Below are 12,168 nucleotides of genomic sequence, written 5' to 3'. Positions count from 1 at the left end.
GTACCCAATTTGGACACCCAGAAGTTGAAGGGGGCAGACCCGTCATTCAGTACGTGTAGGCGTGTGCACACATACTGCTCCACCATGTTGCTGCCTCCTGCTAAGACGTTCCATATCAGCTGGTGGTGCTGGTTGTTGTGGCGTGCTGACAAAGCTTTTCCACATTTCGGCCATGATAACCCTGCCTTCTGAGGGGCTGGTGGTGCCCCAGCTGCGTTGGCGACCTCTTCCTCCTCCTCTGCCTTTACCTTGTGCTTCCACCGTGCCCCCGCTGTCAGGTGGAAATGCCACCAGCAGCACGTCTACCAGTGTGCGCTTGTACTCGCGCATCTTTCGATCATGCTCCAGTGAGGGAATTAAGGATGGTACGTTGTCCTTGTAACGGGGATCCAGCAGCGTGGCCACCCAGTAATCAGCACAAGTTAGAATGCGGACACTGGTTTGGGGCCACTATGCTGTGAACACGGTTCCTCCTCCTCCATCTCCTTCCCCTCATCCTCCACCTAGTCATCCTCCAGAACTGTGCCCTGGCTGGAAAATTGTGTACCTGGCGTTTGTGGGTGCAGGAACCCACCCTCGGAGCCACTTGGGAAAGACTGGCCGGAAACTTTATGAAATGATCCCTCTTCTTCCTCCTCCTCCTGTGCCACATCCTCTTCCATCATCGGCAGCATCATTTTTAAAGGAGGCATAGAAGTGGGATAGTAACGCTGAGAACAGCGTTATCGGCACTGGCCATGTTTGTGGCGTACTCGAAACAGCTCAACAAAGAACACAGGTCTCGCATGGAGGCCCAGTCATTGGTGTTGAAGTGGTGCTGTTCAGCAGAGCGACTCACCCGTGCATGCTGCAGCTAAAACTCCACTATCGCCTGCTGATGCTCGCACAGTCTGGCGAGCATGTGCAAGGTGGAGTTCCACCTTGTGGGCACATCACATATAAGACGGTGAGTGGGAAGGCCGAACTTACGCTGCAGCGCTGACAGTCGAGAAGCAGCAGGGTGAGAACGCCGAAAGCGCGCACAGATGGCCTGCACTTTATGCAGCAGTTCTGACATATCGGGGTAATTTTTAAGGAATCTCTGCACCGCCAAATTCAGCACAGACGCCAGGCAAGGGATGTGCGTCAAACCGGCTAGTCCCAGAGCTGCTACGAGATTTTGTCCATTTTCGCACACCACCAGGCCGGGCTTGAGGCTCACTGGCACCAACCACTCATCGGTCTGTTGTTCAAGGCCCGTCCAAAGCTCCTGTGCTGTGCTGTGAGATAAGTTTTACAACTGCCTGTTGTCGTTTACCCCTGGCTGTGCTAAAGTTGATGGTGAAGGTGTTCCGCTGACCTGATGAGGAGCTGGTAGAGGATGAGGAAGCAGAGTAGGAGGAGGAAGCAACAGGAGGCAAACTGAAGCACCCTGCAATCCTTGGTGGTGGAAGGACATGCACCAAACTGCTATCCACCTCAGGTTCAGCCTCCACTGCATTTACCCTGTGTGCTGTTATGGAGATATATTGTCCCTGTCCATGCTTACTGGTCCACACATCGGTAGTTAGGTGGACCTTGCCACAGATGACGTTGTGCAGTGCACACCTGATTTTGTCCCCCACTTGTTTGTGCAGGGAAGAGATGGCATGCCTGGAAAAGTAGTGGTGGCTGTGCACAACGTACTGTGGGACAGTCACCACCATAAGGCTTTTAAAACTCTCCGTCTCCACCAGATGGAATGCCAGCATTTCAAAGGACAGTAATTTTGAAATGCTGGCATTCAGGGCCAGGGATCATGGGGGGGATACTTCCTCTTCCGCTCCAGTGTTTGGGAGATGGAGAGCTGAACGATTTTGTGGGAAATTGTAGAGATGCTTGGTGACCCAGGTGGTGGTGTTGCTGGCAGATCCTCTGTTTGCAGGCTGGCAGGTGGCACTGTCACTCCAGAAATGGAAGAAGAGGCCGAGTCTTCAGCAGAAGAGGAAGCAGGAGGAGCCAGAGACCTTTCTTGGTTTTTGAGGTGTCTACTCCACTGCAGCTCGTGCTTTGCACTTAGATGCCTGGTCATGCAGGTTGTGCTCAGGTTGAGAACGTATATGCCTCACTTCAGGCTCTGATTGCACAGCGTGCAAACCACTCGTGTCTTGTCGTCAGCACATTTTCTGAAGAACTGCCACACCAGGGAACTCCTTGGAACCTGCTTTGGTGTGCTTGGTTCCTTGCTGCAGTGGGCAGTAGCAGGCATACTGTCTAGGGGACGGCGGCTCCACTTTTGCACCCTGCTCTCTCTTCTGCTGTGCTGCTGGCTCTGTGCAACCACTGCCTTTTCCTCCGAGCTACACAGGTCACTCGCATGACCTTGATTCCATGTGGGGTCGAGGACCTAATCGTTCTCCACATCATCTTCCACCCAGTCTTCTCCTCTGCCCTCCTTGTCGGTCTGCACACTTTCGAAAGCCACAGCAGTTGACACCTGTGTTTCATCATCATCCGAGACGTGCTTCTGTGGCCCTCCCATGTACTCATCTTGAAACATAAGTGGTTGGGCATCTCTTCCACTTCTGGGGCAGGGCTAGGTGGATGGCCCTGGGAAACCCTGCTAACAGAGTCATCAAAAAGCAGAAGAGACTGCTGCATGACTTGGGGCTCAGACTGCTTGGCTGATTTGCAAGGGGGTTAGGTGAAAGATGGATGGACATCTGCTGCAGGTGCCAACTTTGATCTTTCAGCCGGAGACTGGGTGGGAGACAATGTAAAGGAACTGGAGGCACTGTCAGCAACCTAATCTACTATCGCCTGTACTTGTTCCTCACCATTCGTAGAGCCGCATTAGGTCCGACCAAATACCGCTGAAGGTTCTGTGGCCTACTCGCACCTGAGAAAGGTGTTTCACTTGTGCGTGTAGCTGGCACATATCGACCACGTCCTCTCCCTGCAACAGGAGCTCCACCAGCAGTACCACAACCTGGGCCACGTCCCTTATTTGACGCTCTACTCATATTTCTCAAATTTAGGATCTTGCCCAAAATGGCTGTTCTTTTATTAGCAGAATAGAAAAACTGTATCTAAAGGGTGTATCTCACAATGACAAATGCAGTAAATGCTGCAAAATTATCAGGGGTTAATGTGGTAAAAAAAAATAATACTCACCTTATCCATTTGAGCATGTAGAGGCCACCATCTTGATTGAAGACACTACAAGAAATCTTGCAAAGAAATCATACCTCACTGCGCATTAGATTTTGTGTGGGATCTTCAATCATGATGACTGTGGCTTCTTCACATTCAAATGAATGAGGTGAGCATGTATTTTTTTTACCGTCATTTCAGGGAAAATGTATTTGTTACCACGAAGCACAAGGAAATTGAGTTTCACAGCAAATAAAATTTGGATCGAAGTCCACTTTGGATACTTCGATTCGCTCAACCCTAATCGTCAATGTTAGAGAAATCTGACACAGATATTTGATTCATGATGAATTACATTGTAACAAAGTGTACTTCTTTTGTATTTAGCAAGCACAATGACGAGGAACAGCGATTCATCACTGATCGTGCCATCTAAGGCTACAATTTAGCCATTTCAGGGGTTAATTATGGTAAAAAAAAAAAAACTCAACTTATCCATTTGCTCGCATAGAGGACGTCAAGGCCACCTTGATTGAAGACACAAAGCAAAAACATGTGCGGTGAGGTGATTATGTGATGACTTCACCACACCCAGCCAGCATGATGACATTATCAGATCATCACGTCACTGCACGCAACATTTTGCGCGGTTTTTGCAATCAAGATGGCCTCTTTGATGCAAATGAATAAAGTGAGTATGTGTTTTTTTTACCGCCATTTCCAGGAAAATTGATTAGTTCCCGAAATAGCAAGGAAATTCAACTTCGTGGCAAATCAAATTTTTCCTGAAATTCAGATTGAAGTCAATTTGTTAGACTACGATTCACTCAACACTAGTCATTGTTATATAATGCTTTAATTAAGGTTCTTGATTTAATGCAAGTTAGGATTCTTTTTAATCTATTGGTTCCTACATCAAGGTTGCATAATCTGATATGAAGCTAGCTCTGAATTAAGATAATCAAGGGTGCTCCTCATATCGCTATCCAGTACTGGTTGCAAAATAATAAAGTATCATCCTCATAGCGGTATGTTATTCCTCAGGGCGTACTCTTGAAAAGTTGTTTAATAGGTCAGTGACACTAAAATGTATCAAAAAAATAACACTATTCATGTGATGTGAATATGTCATAGCTTTTGTTAATACGGTACACATAATTCAAAGGTCTAGACTTTTAAGTAATTTTTATGGCTAGTAGATCAAGGATCTATTATGGATAAGCAAACATTTTTGAAGAATGAACATGAGTTTCTTAGTACACTTTTTTATGAAACTGCAATCCCACTTGCCTCTTCAAGGCAACCTCAGTTAAGTAGATCCCAGCTCATTAAAGTGTAGCACAGATCACAAGCACACCTCATGGAAAGGTGATCCTTATAATCCTTACACTTTTTTGTTGTTGCTGTATGGTGGCCATTATTACTGTGGTGCACCTAATAAAGAAGGGAATCACTTAAGGTTTCAGAACAAGTGGTAATTTAGCTTATACAGTTGATTAAATGTATACAAAGAACCTCATTATAAATTTTCCTTAGCAATAAATCAGTGTATACAAAGTTAGATGCCTTTATTTCTGCATTTGTGGTTATCATTAAATATTAGACTAAGCTATTCACCAGCTGCAATGTATTAAACATTTCTCTTTAAAAAAGTGTCTCCGTAGACAGATTGTAAATGGTCTTCAAATTAGATTAGGGGAATAAACAAACAGTAACATAATAATAATAATAATAATAATAATAATAATAATAATAATAATAATAATATCATTACAAAGAATACCATTTACATGTGACCAAACACTCCTATAATCCACCTACAGACTACAGAATAAAGTTTATGGCAGCTTGTATTCTGTGAAGGGTATCCTAACTACAGTTGCCCACATCTACTAAGGGCAGGGCTCCTAAACATTTTTGCAAAGTGCACAACAATTTTCAGCAAATTGACTCACTCTGTTACTTTTTTATGCAATTTGACACATTCAGTTTAAGCAACACAATTTTTCACATGTTGCAAAGGGGCATCAGCAGTGAGATTTCCAGTGATCATATATTTATCTCATATCATGTGGATAAGTGATACATGTTCTTATGGGAAAACCTCTTTATGTAGCCAGCAAAAAATAGACAAAAGGTGTCAAGCTGCAATTTCTAATAGTGGTCAGAAGGCAGGAATGCATTCATGAAGCCTATTATTATCTTGTGAAAAAGTATAAATAAAATTTGCAGAACTTTTTGTTCTGAAGCCAATTAAACTTTATTTACATAAACCCCCATTTAACCTTCATGATTTGCAAAAACTAAATGCATGCCAAAAGTATAATTGGATGAGCGTTAATGAAAGGAGGTACATATTTTTATAATTTTACAACCCAGTAACTGCAAAATGCCACCTGCTGTCCCAGAAATGATGTTCAGGAATGGAACTAAAAGAGGATATAACATCTTTTTTGTGGTTACTTCAAATTCACAGCTGGAAAGCTAATAGCATAATAAAATCACTACCACAACTAAAAGACAAAATAAAAGGATAAAAATAAGAGGCTTTAAATGTGGACCTATTTATACTACACAAATAAATTAGAAACAGTCACGGTTAATTGATTTGAGGGTTACTCAATTGATTTGAAGAATACTTAATTGAGCATTTTTTATTAAACTGATTAGAGATGAGCAAACCACTCATGATTCATTTTGAGGCCAGTTCGCCTACTTTTGGAAAAAGTTTGGTTCAGACTTAAATCGATTTGGACCACACCAAAGTTGATCCAATTTTCCTAAAAGTTGGTATATAACACCCTCTACCTTCTAGATGAAAACATTGTTTCTTTAAAAAAAATAATTAAGGAATTTATTTTTCTCCCTGCTCCCTCCCCAAGTTCTGGAATGCAATAACAGCAATAGTCAATGATGTCTGAGTGACATTGACATAAATAGAGATGGGTAAACGCAGGTTTGATGGCATTAATATACAGGGTGTTTAAAAACACACCACACGGATACGTCACATTCTTTTTCATATTCCAAAGCTTCCAAAAATTGTCCCTTATCGGGGTAGATGATGTTTAAACACACACAGTGTTATGGGCTATAAAAAGTGGTTTGGGGGACCAAGCATCCAAAATTGATGCCTTGACACGGTCAGAATACCTGTCCATATGAAACGTACAATTGTCGATTGTCAGTAATAAAGGCTTGCTGTGAACGAGCCTAAAAAAATTCTCTCTTTTAATTGGGAGCAGCATCAGTGCAATGTGGATGTGGAAAGGGTATGGTACAGATATTGTAGCATGCGGCCATAATAGTAGGGGCAGCAGAAGCAGCATAAGATAAAACATACAATGCTACCTATGGGTAGTAGTTGTAATAGTAGTAGTAGTAGTAACTGCGGTAGTGGTAGTAATGGTGGTGGCAGATACTTTGCGTTAATGTTGGTGGCTAGAGATGTCCCGAACTATTTGCCTGCGAACAGTTCCCGGCGAACATCGCTTGTTCGCATTCGCCGCGGTGGGCGAACATATGCGATGTTCGGTCCGCCCCCTATACGTCATCATTGAGCAAACTTTGACCCTGTACCTCACAGTCAGCAGACACATTCCAGCCAATCAGCATACCATCCCTCCCAGACCCTTCCACCTCCTATCAAAATGCAAGGACAGCATCCATCTTAGATTCATTCTGAAGCTGCAGTGTTAGTGAGAGCAGGGAGAGTGCTGCTGCTGAATAAATAGGGAAATCGTTAGCTAGGCCAGTGTTCTGTGTCCAATTTTTTCTCTGTAATATAATTGCAGTTGCCTGCCAGTGTGTGTCAGGCCCACAGACTGTACTGTGCCCACTGCTCACCACTCATATCTGGTGGCACAGTACCTTGCAGATAAAAAAGTAATACAATTTTTTCTCTGTAATATAATTGCAGTTGCCTGCCAGTGTGTGTCAGGCCCACAGACTGTACTGTGCCCACTGCCAGTGCCCACCACTCATATCTGGTGGCACAGTACCTGGCAGATAAAAAAGTAATACCATTTTTTCTCTGTAATATAATTGCAGTTGCCTGCCAGTGAGTGTCAGGCCCACAGACTGCACTGTGCCCACTGCCCACCACTCATATCGGGTGGCACAGTACCTTGCACGCATAGTACCACTAATCTAAAAAAAAATGACAGGCAAAGGCAGGCCACCCCGCAGGGACCGTCATGGTCGTCGTGCTGTGATTTCCTTTGGTCCTAGTATAATGCCAAGTGTTCAGAGGCCACGTACCCTGAACTCGAAAAGTTCTGAGGACATAGTTGACAGGACAACCAATCTTCTACAGCTTCCGCTCGGAACCTTGATGAGACGAGTTGGAAGCAGGGGGAGGTCGTCGCAAGGAGCTAGTGGCACAGTCAGACAGCATGTATCGGCACCCGTGGTCAGCCGGACAACACGCCAATCAACGCATGCTGTTGCCACCCCCAGAATGCCGTCATTGCAAAGCTCAGCAGTGTGGCATTTTTTTTGTGTGTCTGCCTCTGATAACAGCGATGCCATTTGCAACCTGTGCCAAAAGAAACGGAGTCGTGGGAAGTCCAACACCCACCTAGGTACAACTGCTTTGCGAAGGCACATGATGTCACATCACAAACGCCTATGTGATCAACGCATAATGAGTACAAGCAGCACACAAACTCAAAGCCACCATTCTCCTCCTGGTCCAGCATCTTCAGCCACGTCAACCACTGCTGTCCTCCTTGCCCCCTCTCAACCATTCGCCACTCCGCCACTCACGTTTAGCAGTTCCTGCTCATCTGCCCACAGTCAGGTGTCTGTTAAGGAAATGTTTGAGCGTAAGAAGCCAATGTCACAGAGTCACCCCCTTGCCCAGCGTCTCACAGCTGGCTTGTCAGAACTCTTAGCCCGCCAGATTTTACCATACAAGCTGGTGGAGTCTGAGGCCTTCAAATAATTTGTAGCTATTGGGACACCGCAGTGGAAGGTACCCGGACAAATTTTTTTTTTCACAAAAGGCAATCCACAACCTGTACTCTATTGTGGAAAAGGAAGTCATGGCATGTCTGGCACACAGTGCTGGGGCAAGGGTCCATCTGACCACTGATACTTGGTCTGCAAAACACGGTCAGGGCAGGTATATCACGTATACTGCGCATTGGGTAAACCTGCTGACGGCTGCCAAGCATGGAATGCGTGGCTCTGCAGAGGAGTTGGTGACATCGCCACGACTTGCAGGCAGGCCTGCTGCCACCTCCTCTACTCCTCCTACTCCATCTTCTTCCATAACCTCCTCAGGTGAGTCCTCTTCTACTGCTGCGTCTTGCTCCACATCAACTGCACCCCGCCAGCTCCCCAGGGGCTATTCCACATCCCGGATACGACAGTGTCACGCTGTCTTGGGGTTGACTTGCCTGAAAGCAGAGAGTCACACCGGACCAGCACTCCTGTCCGCCCTGAACGCACAGGTGAATCAGTGGCTGACTCCGCACCAACTGGAGATCGGCAAAGTGGTGTGTGACAACGGAAGCAATTTGTTGGCGGCATTGAATTTGGGCAAGTTGACACATGTGCCGTGCATGGCACATATGTTGACTCTAATCATACAACGCTTTGTGCATAAGTACTTAGGCTTACAGGACGTCCTCAAGCAGGCCAGGAAGGTGTGTGGCCATTTCAGGTGTTCCTACGTGGCCATGGCGCACTTTTCCGATATTCAGCAGCGAAACAAAAAGCCAGTGAGGCGCTTGATTTGCGACAGCCCGACACATTGGAATTCAACACTCCTAATGTTCGACCGCTTGCTCCAACAAGAAAAAGCCGTCAACGAGTATTTGTATGACCGGTGTGCGAGGACAGCCTCTGCAGAGCTGGGTATTTTTTCGCCTCGTTACTGGACTCTCAATCGCAATGCCTGTATGCTCATGCGTCCTTTTGAGGAGGTGACAAACCTAGTCAGTCGCACCGAAGGCAACATCATTGACCTCATCCCATATGCGTTTTTTCTGGAGCGTGCCCTGCGAAGAGTGCTGGATCAGGCCGTAGAGGAGCACAAAAAGGAAGAGTTGTGGTCACCATCACCACCAGAAGCAGCCTTGTCATCGTCGATTGCTGGATCTGCGGCAACGCAGAGAGAGGAGTCTGAAGAAGAGGAGTCAGAGGAGGAAGGTGGCTTTGAGGAGGTGGAAGACCAACCACAGCAGGCATCCCAGGGGGCTTGTTGTCACCTTTCGGGGACCCTTGGTGTTGTACGTGGCTGGGTGGAGGAGGAGACCTTCAATGACGTCAGTGAGGACAAGGAACAGGACATGGCTAGCTTGGTATCCAACCTTGTGCAAATGGGGAATTTGCGGTTGTGCAAATGGACTGTTTGCGGTGCGTTAAACGGGAAGTTTGGTCTGTCAGAGTTTGGTCTGTCACTGTGAAGCGGGTGTAACCCTTACACTACCTGATCGATACAACATCATACCTGATGTTTTAAAGCACGTTATTCCAAACAATTTAGGAATGTTAGGCGATTTATGCCCTTTATTGATTTAAACCCGACTGTGCGTCAACTACGTAATTTCCCATGGGCGTTTTGCCACCCGGCATGCCACAGTCCAGGTGTTAGTCCCCTTGAAACAACTTTTCCATCACTTTTGTGGCCAGAAAGGGTCCCTGTGGGTTTCTAAAATCCGCCTGCCTATTGAAGTCTATGGTGGTTCCCCTGGTTCGTGAACATTTGCGGAAATTCACATGCGCCATTCGCGAACGGAAAATTTTATGTTGGTGACATCTCTATTGGTGGCTAGTGATGCGCGAAGCAAGCTTCGAATCATAGATCCGAAGTTGCTTAGCTCAAAACACTGTACACACTGTCGTGAGATAGGCGAGATCTGTATGCACACTAGCACGCTACGCCTCAACCTAGAGGTTGCTAGCTCAGGCAGGACAGTAGTCTGTTAGTTGTAACACCGTACCTCACACTAGAGGAATCCGGTGATAGGCAGGTTAATCTACTGGCACTTGTCCGTCCACTGCCTCGGTCTAATATCACAGCAGAGGCTTTGGGCTCCGTTCACATATGGTGCACATAGCTCCTGACTAGGGATGAGCGAACTCGAACTGTATAGTTCGGGTTCGTACCGAATTTTGGGGTGTCCGTGACACGGACCCGAACCCGGACATTTTCGTAAAAGTCCGGGTTCGGGTTCGGTGTTCGTCGCTTTCTTGGCGCTTTTGTGACGCTTTCTTGGCGCTTTTTGAAAGGCTGCAAAGCAGCCAATCAACAAGCGTCATACTACTTGCCCCAAGAGGCCATCACAGCCATGCCTACTATTGGCATGGCTGTGATTGGCCAGAGCACCATGTGACCCAGCCTCTATTTAAGCTGGAGTCACATAGCGCCGCCCGTCACTCTGCTCTGATTAGCGTAGGGAGAGGTTGCGGCTGCGACAGTAGGGCGAGATTAGGCAGATTAACTCCTCCAAAGGACTTGATTAACTGATCGATCTGCAGCTGTGGATCATTGAGCTGCTGATCCTCAATTGCTCACTGTTTTTAGGCTGCACAGACCGTTTGTCAGTCTCATTTTTCTGGGGTGATCGGCGGCCATTTTGTGTCTTGTGGTGCGCCAGCACAAGCTGCGACCAAGTGCATTTAACCCTCAATGGTGTGGTTGTTTTTTGGCTAAAGCCTACATCAGGGTGAAGCTGTCACACCAAGTGCATTTAACCAGCAATAGTCTGTTCATTTTTTGGCCATATACAAAATCAGGGGCAAGCTGCGCCTGTCACCAAGTGCATTTAACCCTCAATGGTGTGGTTGTTTTTTGGCTAAAGCCTACATCAGGGTGAAGCTGTCACACCAAGTGCATTTAACCAGCAATAGTCTGTTCATTTTTTGGCCATATACAAAATCAGGGGCAAGCTGCGCCTGTCACCAAGTGCATTTAACCCTCAATGGTGTGGTTGTTTTTTGGCTAAAGCCTACATCAGGGTGAAGCTGTCACACCAAGTGCATTTAACCAGCAATAGTCTGTTCATTTTTTGGCCATATACAAAATCAGGGGCAAGCTGCGCCTGTCACCAAGTGCATTTAACCCTCAATGGTGTGGTTGTTTTTTGGCTAAAGCCTACATCAGGGTGAAGCTGTCACACCAAGTGCATTTAACCAGCAATAGTCTGTTCATTTTTTGGCCATATCCCAGTCTAATTCTGTCACTAAATCCATACCGGTCACCCAGCGCCTAAATACTAGGCCTCAAATTTATATCCAGCTAAATCTGTCCCTAGTGCTGTAGCTGGGCGAGTTATTTAGTGTCCGTTCAAGCACATTTCTTGTTCTGGGTTGAAATACAATTCTCAATTTAGCAATTTCATAATTTAGTGGTTCCTGCTATATCAGAGCTCTTTGAAATCTATCCCAAAAAGGGTATATAATATTGAAGGTGCACATAGGGTCATTCAGAGTAACTTCACACACACCCGCTACTGTGTATTTCCAAGTCTAATTCTGTCACTAAATCCATACCGGTGACCCAGCGCCTAAATACTAGGCCTCAAATTTAATTCCCTCTAAATCTCTCGTTACCCACCGCTGTACTGTTGTTGCTGGGCAAGATATTTAGTGTCCGTCAAAGCACATTTTTTGTTCTGGGTTGAAGTACAATTCCCAATTTAGCAATTTCATAATTTAGTGGTTTCTGCTATATCAGAGCTATTTGAAATCTATCCCAAAAAGGGTATATAATATTGAAGGTGCACATAGGGTCATTCAGAATAACTTCACACACACCCGCTACTGTGTATTTCCAAGTCTAATTCTGTCACTAAACCCATACCTGTCACCCAGCGCCTAAATACTAGGCCTCAAATTTAAATCCCTCTAAATCTCTCGTTACCGTTGTCCTGTTGTAGCTGGGAAAGTTATTTAGTGCCCGTCAAAGCACATTTTTTGTTCTGGGTTGAAGTACAATTCCCAATTTAGCAATTTCATAATTTAGTGGTTCCTGCTATATCAGAGCTATTTGAAATCTATCCCAAAAAGGGTATATAATATTGAAGGTGCACATAGGGTCATTCAGAA

At 45.7% G+C, this 12,168-nt stretch overlaps 1 protein-coding gene across 3 annotated transcripts in view; it reads left to right on the top strand.

The window, feature by feature from the left end:
* The window catches only part of LOC122928036 (solute carrier family 23 member 2-like), a 368,046-nt gene that overhangs the window by 219,500 nt on the left and 136,378 nt on the right, over window positions 1-12,168 (top strand). The window lies entirely within an intron of this gene.

Source organism: Bufo gargarizans, chromosome 2 (assembly GCF_014858855.1).
Source record: "Bufo gargarizans isolate SCDJY-AF-19 chromosome 2, ASM1485885v1, whole genome shotgun sequence".
NCBI lineage: Eukaryota > Metazoa > Chordata > Amphibia > Anura > Bufonidae > Bufo > Bufo gargarizans.
Note: the sequence above shows the minus strand (reverse complement) of the source record. Positions and strands in the feature narration are given on the sequence as shown.